Source organism: Gekko japonicus, unplaced genomic scaffold, assembly GCF_001447785.1.
Source record: "Gekko japonicus isolate JY-2015 unplaced genomic scaffold, Gekko_japonicus_V1.1 scaffold2116, whole genome shotgun sequence".
Classification (NCBI taxonomy): domain Eukaryota; kingdom Metazoa; phylum Chordata; class Lepidosauria; order Squamata; family Gekkonidae; genus Gekko; species Gekko japonicus.
In genome coordinates, this window is record NW_015160285.1 from 197,407 (window position 1) to 207,476 (window position 10,070).

The 10,070-nt window shown below is 42.8% G+C and overlaps 1 protein-coding gene across 9 annotated transcripts in view; it reads right to left on the reverse strand.

The window, feature by feature from the left end:
* The window catches only part of CELF1 (CUGBP, Elav-like family member 1), a 67,579-nt gene that overhangs the window by 56,181 nt on the left and 1,328 nt on the right, over window positions 1–10,070 (reverse strand). The gene's annotated exons all lie outside the window — the stretch shown is intronic.

Consider the following 10,070-nt stretch of genomic DNA (forward strand, 5'->3'; position numbering starts at 1 on the left):
ACACAGGAACATGAAGGTAGGCCTCCCTGAGATCTAGGGAGGCCAGGACATCTTTTTGTAATACTTGTAGGATGTGACATAAGGATTCCATCCAGAACTTTCACCTTTCCACCCAGTTGTTGAGACCCTTTAGCACTGCTCTCCAGTCCCCAGATCTCTTGGGAACCACGAAGAGTACTGAATAGACCTCCTCGAATTGTTGGTTTGGAGGGACCTCTTCTATTGCACCTATTAGGGTCAGGTGCTGAATTGCTGGATTTGGCAATCGGCATCTCTCCTGGGATCTTGGGACTGGGGATGGTGAAAACTGGTGAGGGGGTGCAGTCATGCACTCTATCCTGTAGTCTTCGGTAATAATTGATAGCAACGATTTATCCAATGTTGAGGAACTCCATACCTCCAAGAAGAGCTGGAGCCAACCTCCTATTAGATAGTCAGGCTGAGTGGTTTTTGGCAGGCAGGTTTTTGCCCTGCCTGAAGGGTGCTGGAGGTCTCTGATGGGCCCAGGGGCAATATCTGAAGGGCCAAAAATCTCTGTCATCCTTTGTGTCTCTTCCTCACCCTGAAGCTGCAAAAGGACTGGTGTGATCTGGCCTTTGATTCTTTATCTCTACTGGTTGAGGATGAAGGCATCACCTTCTTCTCTCTTGTCTCGATGAGGACCTTATTGAAATTATATTCCCTGAAGAGGAGCCTACCAGATAATTTTACAATGATAGGTTGTTTTTGGACAATGGATCCACCTTCCAGCATTTCAACAAGATGTTCCTTATTATTATTATATTTGCCACTTGTGCCCTAGTGCAAAATTGCATCACTTCCTGGGAGGCATCAGATGCAAATTCTGCTGCCCTCTTCATCTTGAGCAGGGACCTCTTAAGATCCAGCAGGCCTATTTCTGGGTTCTGCAGCAGACCCCAGTTTGTGTACAGTTTGAGAACCACTGAAGCCCTGATCACCAGAGACGCCTCGTGCAATTACTTTAATGCTGCCTTGTTCTTTCTATCCACTGAGTCTTTGAGGGCATTTCCCCCATCCTTGGGCAGCACAGCTCCAGACTGCAGGGCCACCACTGGTACGTCCACTAGGGATACCTTAAGGTCCTCCATCGTGTCCTCTGGCAGTGCGTAGAACTTTTTGGCAATCAAGGGTAATGAATTACCACTTCCTGGCAGGGCCCATTCTGCTTTGATGACTTCCACAAAGAAGTCAGGGAAGACCTGCACTCTGGCAGATCTTTTAAACCCTCTGCTGTCTAGTTTGGCAGAGACTGACAACCTTGTTCAGAAGACGTTGGAAATGCTCTGCTTTGAAAAGCCCGGAGGAGCTTTCTTGGACTTCTGCTTCCTCCCCCAACCATTCACCCTCTTCCCTCTCTGAGTTGCCCTCAGTGGCAGCTATCACTGAGGAGTACTCACCATATTCTGACACTAGGGAAGGTGGTCGCCTTATCTGCCTCCTGGCCAGGAGTGTCAACTCCTGGGTTCTGGGTCTGTTACTCTGTTGTGCAGGCTTGAGTATCTGCTGGCCTGGACCTCATCCTCCTTGGAAGCTTCTGAGGAATGTAAGTCTGTGTGCCCCGGCCCCACTGTGAGTTTGCTCCATTTGGGTGGCGGTGGTGGGGACGGTTCTAACTTGGATGACACTGAAGAGTTGGCTAGGGAAGGGGAAGCCCACCTGCAGCAGGCCCTGCTGGCTTGCCTCCCTCTTCCGGATACCTTTCTTTGTCCCCTTGTGGCCAGGCTGCAACAGAGCAGGCTGGTGGAGCTACGTTGCCTTCCTGGTTACTATAAGGGGCTCCCACGCCAAAGGAAGAGACCATGGTCCCCTAAGGGCCTGTAATACCCACTCCTGACCCAAGACATACAATGCAGGAAAAAATGTTCCTGGCACCACGTTGGGGTCTGCCCACATGGCCACGAATTTGTGGAAGGGAAGGCCTGTTTGCTCTCACATGCTACCCATCCCTGCGCCACCCCATAGTCGCTGGGGAAAACTGGGCACTGGTCTAGCTGTGCCTCCTGGGGCCCTGTCCGTGAGGGTAATCTCACCAGGTGGGCTTGCCAGACCGACATCCATTCCTTGAGACTCTGCCATGTGCTGCGAGTTCACACTGAGGCTTGGTGCTGCTGGGCTGATCGTGCTCATTGTCATTCTGCGCTGGGAGGAGGCTGTAACCCAAAGCTTCAGGTTGCTCTCCTAGAGCAGTGGCCGTCCTTGCTGCCTCTGTGTATGTCTCTGGGGCCACCTCCTGAAGTTCGGGTGGTGGTGGGGGCCTCTCCTTGGCTTCCTTCTTCCTCTTCCCAGCCACGGTGGTTGGTTTTCTAGCTGCCACTGCCACAGAAACTCCTCCGGCTGGGCCCTGCTCTGCTTCCATAGCTCCTTTGTGCTTGTAGGCTAAGTCTTGCCGGGTAAGCAGCCTCTTTTAAAAAAAAGAAATTCTAAGACTTTCTGGTTTCTTTAAGGTTTCCCTTTTGGAATTTCTAAGGTTTTCTTGGGGATTTTTACCATTTTTTCACCAAGGTTTGGCATAGAGCTGAGCTCTAGCCTCCCACCTGAGCAGTAGGGTTATCCAAACTGGAGGGTCAACCTATTATCTCTCCAATAGGGGTCCACACAAAATTTGCATAGCCCAACTGAGAAAGCGGAGGTGTGACCTAACCAGCTTCGATGACTTCCCCCTACTGAAGGAGAATGACTGACCCAAAGCCACCCACGCAAGCTACATGGCACCAAAGTGGTGACAACCTCACACAAATATCCTCCCAATGGTAATCAGGTGAACAATAATCCCATTATCTTTTTGAAAGTTTAAACTCCTGTTCCTCTATGCTAACCCATCCACAAAGCTACCTACTATATATCACTCTTCCTCCAAAGACTCATGGAGGTGTATATGATCTTCCTCTCACATTTTAACTTATCTTGGATGAGTGGGATAAGTGATAATGAGTGACCAAGTTCAATCAATAAGTCTGGCAGCTATGTAGTAAGCTCACTTACTAACTACTGCACTACTATCCCAAATTCTTCAGTGCTTCCACAGACAGGGGAGTCAAGCAAAAAAAAGAATAATAAGCAAAGAGACCGGGATAGTTGGGTAGAAACACAGAGAGAAACAGCTCTGGTTGTAATGCAAATTAAGTGCAAGGCCAGCCACTCTGATAGTTAGTAAAACACAGAAAACAAAGCAAAACTGCTGTCAACAGAGTCTGCTCCACCCTCTTAGGATGAAGCAGAGAATTCAGCAGCTTTTACCCATATATGGTAGCTGAAAGAAACCAGTTCTTGGCCATGCTCTTAATGTCTACCCATGCAGCCTGAAGTAAAATAGAGCATGTGATGTTGCATTTTAAAAATTATTAAAGTTGTTCATAGCTGTTCATAGCAAAGTACAGGAAATATGCTCCAGTTAAGAAAATGTCCAGTACACAAAATGAGACAAATTCAAGTGTTATGAACTGTAAATGCAAGGAAAGGAAAAAATATTAAATTCATCTACACTTCAAGTTTTGATTAAGCTATTTATATAATTTTATACCATTTCTCAGCCAAGGTGCTCAACAGAAACTTGCAGTAAGTTAAACAACTGCAAATATGAAGTTCTGTCTGCATGCAATCTTCGATGGTTAATTAAATTAAAGGAAAGGTGCAAGACACAAAACCAGAGAAAAACTGCAAAAGAGTAACCGTGTCAGATTCATATGAGCAAGACAAAGAGCACTTTAGCATTGATATAGTATTAACACACACACCAATTGATTCAGAAATAAAATCATAACTACTGAGTAAAAATACATTAATAGTAAAATAAAAAGTTTTGAAGGAGTAATGTAAATAAGCGTGGTGGTATTAATCATGCATCTCTTACTGGACCACCACAGATCACTGCTACACCACTGTTCTGCTTCCCCCCTGAAGAGGAGGTGCAATGAGGTTATGGAATGAGGCTATCAATGCTGTATAGTTCAAACTGAAAAGGCCAATAAATAGCAAAAAAACAAAAAACAAGTGCCATGATAAGCAAGGCAAGAAGATGGTTGGGAACAAAGATGGAGAGAAAAGTATGCCAGAAACATCTCTGAAAAACATGTTTTGAGGAACATGAGCTTCAGGAGAAGGTGACTTGGGCAAGACAAAAAAAGCCAGCCTATCCTTGCTTTTCAAGTTCTCTGGTCACCTCATAAAACAATAGTACAGACTGTAATCTCAACAAGTTCTATCCAGAGAGAAGGTGGGGGTGGAATGGTATGTGCCTGAAGGAAAATTAACTCATCTGGAGTTTGAGAAAGTAATGCAGACATCTTCAGGATAGGGCAGTCTAAGAAAAATCAATAGTTATAATTTAGCAGCTCCTATCATGGCTCCAAGTTGTATGTGCGCCGCAAGTGCATACGGAAGGCACCAGATTCCACATGCTTTAATGTCTGCCAGGGATGTTAGGCACTCTCAAGTATCACATTTTATACAGGACAAAAATCCCTTCATGAACCTTCTAATCATCCTTCTGAGAGACACAGATTAGATTACTCCTATCTCTGCACATACAGCTATGCACAACAGCAGGCAAGAAGTGATCAAGTCACTTTAAAAGCAAAACAGTAGCATAAGGCTTGAATCAATCTAGGCTAAAGAGGAAAAGAGAATTTCCAGTTAATTGGGGTATATATTTTCCAATACACAGATTTGAAAGAGAAAATCTCACAGAATGAAGAAACCCTCTAAATTAGCGATTCTCACAATTTTTGAAGTGAGATCCACATTTACTGTACTTTTCAGGCCTCACTTGAAAAGTAGCTCCACACTCCATTCCTCCAATTCAACATACGTTTTTTATTTATATTGTAAGAAAGGTGGCTAATAAATGTTTCAAATAAATAATTTTTTTCTGCAGCTGGGGCTTTTCTCAGATTTGTAGAAATATCTGTCATTATCTACCCATGGCCCCAAACTCTGGATTTAAGAATCCATAGACTGGGCCACTGATAGCACTGAACAAGAGGATTTATTACATGGGCATTTCACATTCTATGCAGCAGCAAACCCAAATATGCCACCACACTTTCTAGCACCTCCTCTACCAACTTACTCTGTTTTTCTTCATCCCTCCTTGCAGCCCATTAGCAAGAGAACACCTCAAAAAGGATATTATAGCATTGGGGAGAAGTGCAGAAAAGGGCAACTAGAATGATAAAAGGGTTGGAACACTTCCCCTATGAAGAAAGGTTAAAGCGCTTGGGGCTCTTTACCTTGGAGAAATGACAACTGAGGGGTGACATGATAGAGGTTTATAAGATTATACATGGGATAGAGCAGGTAGAGAAAGAAGTACTTTTCTCCCTTTCTCACAATACAAGAACTCATGGGCACTCAATGAAATTGCTGAGCAGTCAGGTTAGAATGGATAAAGGAAGTACTTCTTCACTCAAAGAGTGATTAACACATGGAATTCACTGCCACAGGAGGTGGTGGCAGCTACAAGTATGGACGTCTTCAAGGGGGAATTAGATAAACATATGGAACAGAGGTCCATCAGTGGCTATTAGCCACAAGGTATAGATAGGAACTCTCAGTCCTAGGCAAGTGACGCACTGTATTCTTGGTGTTGGGGGGGGGCAACAGTGGGAGGGCTTCTAGTGTCCTGGCCCCACTGGTGGACCTTCTGATGGCACGTGGTATTTTTGGCCACTGTGTGACAGAGTGTTGGACTGGATGGGCCACTGGCCTGATCCAACATTGGCTTCTCATGTTCTTATGAATCACAACCCACTTTTTGGGCGTGATTCATGGTCTGAGAACCACTGCCCTAAATTCTTAAAAAGCAACAGCTGATTTACTGAAATGCATGATAGCATCCTTTGATAATCCTCCCAGCTAGAAAGCTGGTAATTCAGTTACCGTCATATTCCTCCCTTGGGGTGGCACTAACATCAGTATTTGCAGCACCATTTGAATGGAAAATCTGAATAGCAAAAAGGAAGAAGTCCTGTGAACCTCTGGAAATGCAAAACTACTGAAGAGCTGTATTGCCTTAGCTGTTTCCTAGTTGTATACAGATGAACTGGGGACAGTGGGTGGGAAATTTAGAGTTGTAAACCAACTACATCCACTCTTCTTTCAATATGGCCTCCTATATTAAGAATAAGAGAGAAATTTATATAGGATATTCACCCTCCTTTAATGCTGATGTTTCAACTGCCCATTATTAAGCTCTAGACCAAAACTGTTCTCCAGCCCTAGCCTAAAGTGAAACCCAAATTCAGGATTTCAGAATGCAGAATAACAATCAAGAGAAGCAATGAGACGAGACCTCTTCCATCGATAGAACTGAAAAGCCACCAAACTGGCATATCTGTTTCTCTGTTTAAGCTTCTCATACTAAATACTCGGTCAATTTGGATGCTATATTGTATGTTGTTGTTGTTTTTGACCACTGGTTTCTTCATCTAAGGTTGAAATTCTAAACACTTGCTTATAAGTACTAATAATTTCAACTGACCTTGATTACAAACACTCAAGAGTTACAGATTGCTAACAGATACTCTGATATATTTCAAGTTATTCTTACTTGGTAGTCATTTAGCAAATTGCAAGCATATGCTCACGCCACATACATTCTCAAACACTAAGCAAAAGGTTCCAATTGATTTTATTATAACTCACACAGAGATACATAGAAACAATTGTACTTCTCCACACTTGCCCAAACTTATCACACTACTTGTGTCTATTTTGAACAAGATCCTTTTTTACCAGGGGGTTCTGAGGAAAGAAACTAATATAGAAGTTCCAGAATTGTTCTTAGTTGCAGAAGATCTTTAGTTGTTCACCTGTGAGCTACAGGAATGAAATAAAACATCCCAAACATGTTTTGTGCAGAATACACATTTTGCCAATTAAACCTGAACAACATATACTTTGCCTTCTTCTAGTCAGGCAAAGTGGAAAATATAATGAAAATACTTATACTCTGAAAGTAAGTTATTATACATTGTAAATGAGTATCTGGTGATGTTGAACATTCGGAGCCAACTCAGACGCAGACAAAAGAGGAATGGGTGGGTGGATTTAGTTATTCAGATTCACATGGAATAGGTTCCTTTATAAATAAGCCCAACTCATGTAATGGTAACTCAGTATGCATACTAGAGATTAGAAATAGAAATATTTGATGTGGGGTGCATTGAAAGACTTAATACCACTGCAAATCAGAATATAATGACATGGAATGTAAAGGGACTTAGATTCCCTAATTTACACACCCATATACTTAAGACTTCTTTTTAAAAAACTTAATACAGAGATTGTATTCCTCCAAGGGACTCACATTGATAATAAAAACTGCAATAAACTTCTTTTTAAAAAACTTAATAGAGAGATTGTATTCCTCCAAGGGACTCACACTGATAATAAAAACTGCAATAAACTTCAGCAGAGCTGGGTGAGAGCAATGTCTGGGGAAGGGAACTTCAGCAAAAGAAGAGGAGTGGCCACATTACTCCATAAATGCTTCAATATAACTGTCCAAGAATCTAGAATTGCACATAATGGAACATACAGTACAATGGATGTCCTAACAGACTCAGATCAGTATCATCTGGTAACTGTGTATAGACTAAGCAAAAACAACTCTGGATTCTTCCATTCTTTATAGGCATTAATTTTACTATGTGATGCAACTAAAATCAGTAATGGTGGTGACCTTAAGGAAATTATGGACATCCTAACTGACCACAGCTCTCCTCACACAGAAATTTTTATAGGATCAGATCAGCAATATTCTCTTCCACGTGGATTTGGGTTTACATTAATCATGGATACTGATGAATCCAAAGAAAAAAGACATTACTTTTCTCTTCCAAATCCACCAAAATGGTTTTGATCATTCTATTCCTTCGTAAGTACACATATTTATTTCATTTATATCTTGCCGTTCTCCCCAATGTAAACCCAGAAGTGCTTAACATCATTCTCCTCTCCTCCATTTTATCCTCACAACCAACCTGTGAGATAGGTTTAGACTGAGATTGTGTGACCAGCCCAAAGTCACTCAATAACCTTCCATGGGAGAGTGAGGGTTTGAACTTAAGTTTCGATGACCCCAGTCTGACACTCTAACCGTTACAACATAGTGGCAACATATTAACCATTATAACACCGTAACTATGCACATTTGATTTTTAAAATTTCCAGGACTGTCAAAATCTGTCACAGATCTGCAAAAACAAATTCTGATTCTAAAATTTAATTTTTATCATCATTTTTTGGTTTTACTTTTCTCCTTTAGTATTCTACATAGCTAGCTCAGTGCCAGTGCGATAGAGTGCTGAAATCTTGGGTTTGGATACAGGGCACCCAAATTCAACTATCTGTTTAGCTATGAGGCCAGTGGGGTAAGCCAGTGATAACAATTCAAAGGGTGTTAAGAGGGCAGAATTAAAATGGAACACTTATACACTGCTGCTCCACTAACGTGATTTAACACTGTAATATCACAGAATACAGCATTCTGCTCGGAACCTGTCCAATCCAGGAGCCAGTATGGTGTAGTGGTTAAAATGTCAGAACAGCATCTGGGAATCCCAAATTCAAATCCCGCACCATCAAGGACGATTGGTGGGTGAATTTAGGTGACTCACGCACCACCCTCTCAGCCTAACCATCACAGGGCTGTTGTGAGGATAAAATGGGAGAGAAGGAGAACAGTATCAGCCACTGTGGGTCCCCAATGAGGAGAAAGGTGGTGTATATATCTATCTGATCATTTCAAGAGGCACTTCTTGCACTTATAAAAGAAAGCCTATATCGGCTAAGTAGTACATTTTAAAACATTCAGAGATAAGGCATTGTCTCCTCACTCTTTATTCTACCCCTATCTAGCCTGATCCCAACCCCCTTCCATTTCTTCCCCTCCGCACTGTTACCATACCCTATACTGCCACAACTCTCTCCCCTTGCTTTGAAAAATATGGCACTGCTTAAGAAGGAAAAGAACATTACATGCATCAATTGGCATCTTCACTACTTTTCTGACCCAAGAAGAGCCAGAACAAGCAGGCGCTACCATGGTCAGATAAGAGGCCAGTGAAGAGACTTGGAGGCAAAGAATAGATAGCGGTCTCTCCCCACCCTTCTTGGCAGCAGCACACTTACAACATTCTGTTTCCATATCATGCTCAGAGCATGACAAAGGCAGAACATTAGGAACTGCTGATAATGATGGGGGAATAGTTCTGGCAGCATTTGACAGCAGTCCAAAGCCTTGGCAAACTGAAAGAGAACTGCATTCCAGACTACATAAGAAAAAAGGGACTGCTAGTAGTAATGTGTTTCCTGCTTCACCAAGAGATGCTGTTCTAGTGTGTTCCCAGGCTAGCAAAACAACATGCTTACAAGAGAACAGCAATGATATAAAATGTTTCCTTAGTTACCAATATCCTAAAAACAAGCTCATGCACTTACTGGAAGAAACTGTACTGCAATTACCTAATTACAAACAACAAAAATGGTAATGTATTTTAGCATTATACTGCTCCAAATACCCACTTTATATTTTATACTTTGGCACATCCTCATTCTCTTTTCCCATCTTTTTCTATACTCTGTATTACAATGTGTTGCTCTTTTTCCTTCCTCCTATCTTTTTATTCTTTAATAACTTTTCCTTCAATAATATTCCCCATTGGGGCCTCAAAGTGGTTTACACCATTCTGCTCTCCTCCAATTTTATCATCACAACAGGTTAGGCTGAGAGTGGTGTGACTGGCCCAAGGTCACCCAGCAACTTTCCCCCAATACCGCAGAAACACTACCCAGAACCCAACAGGCTACTGCTTGTCGCGCTAACTGTGCCTAAGAGCCAAGCAGCCGAAGAAGAGCCAGGCTCTTCCATCGTGAACCAAACACGCGTTTCACAAGAGTCAGGGGCTCGTCCTTTAAGCGGTATCACGTGGCTAGCCTTCTGGGGATTCCGACCCTCCTCCTCTTTCTCCCTCTCGGGGTCCATTTACAGGCCTAGGAATAACATCTCTCACAGTCTCTCCCCGACCACCGCCCCCCCCCGCCCGGGG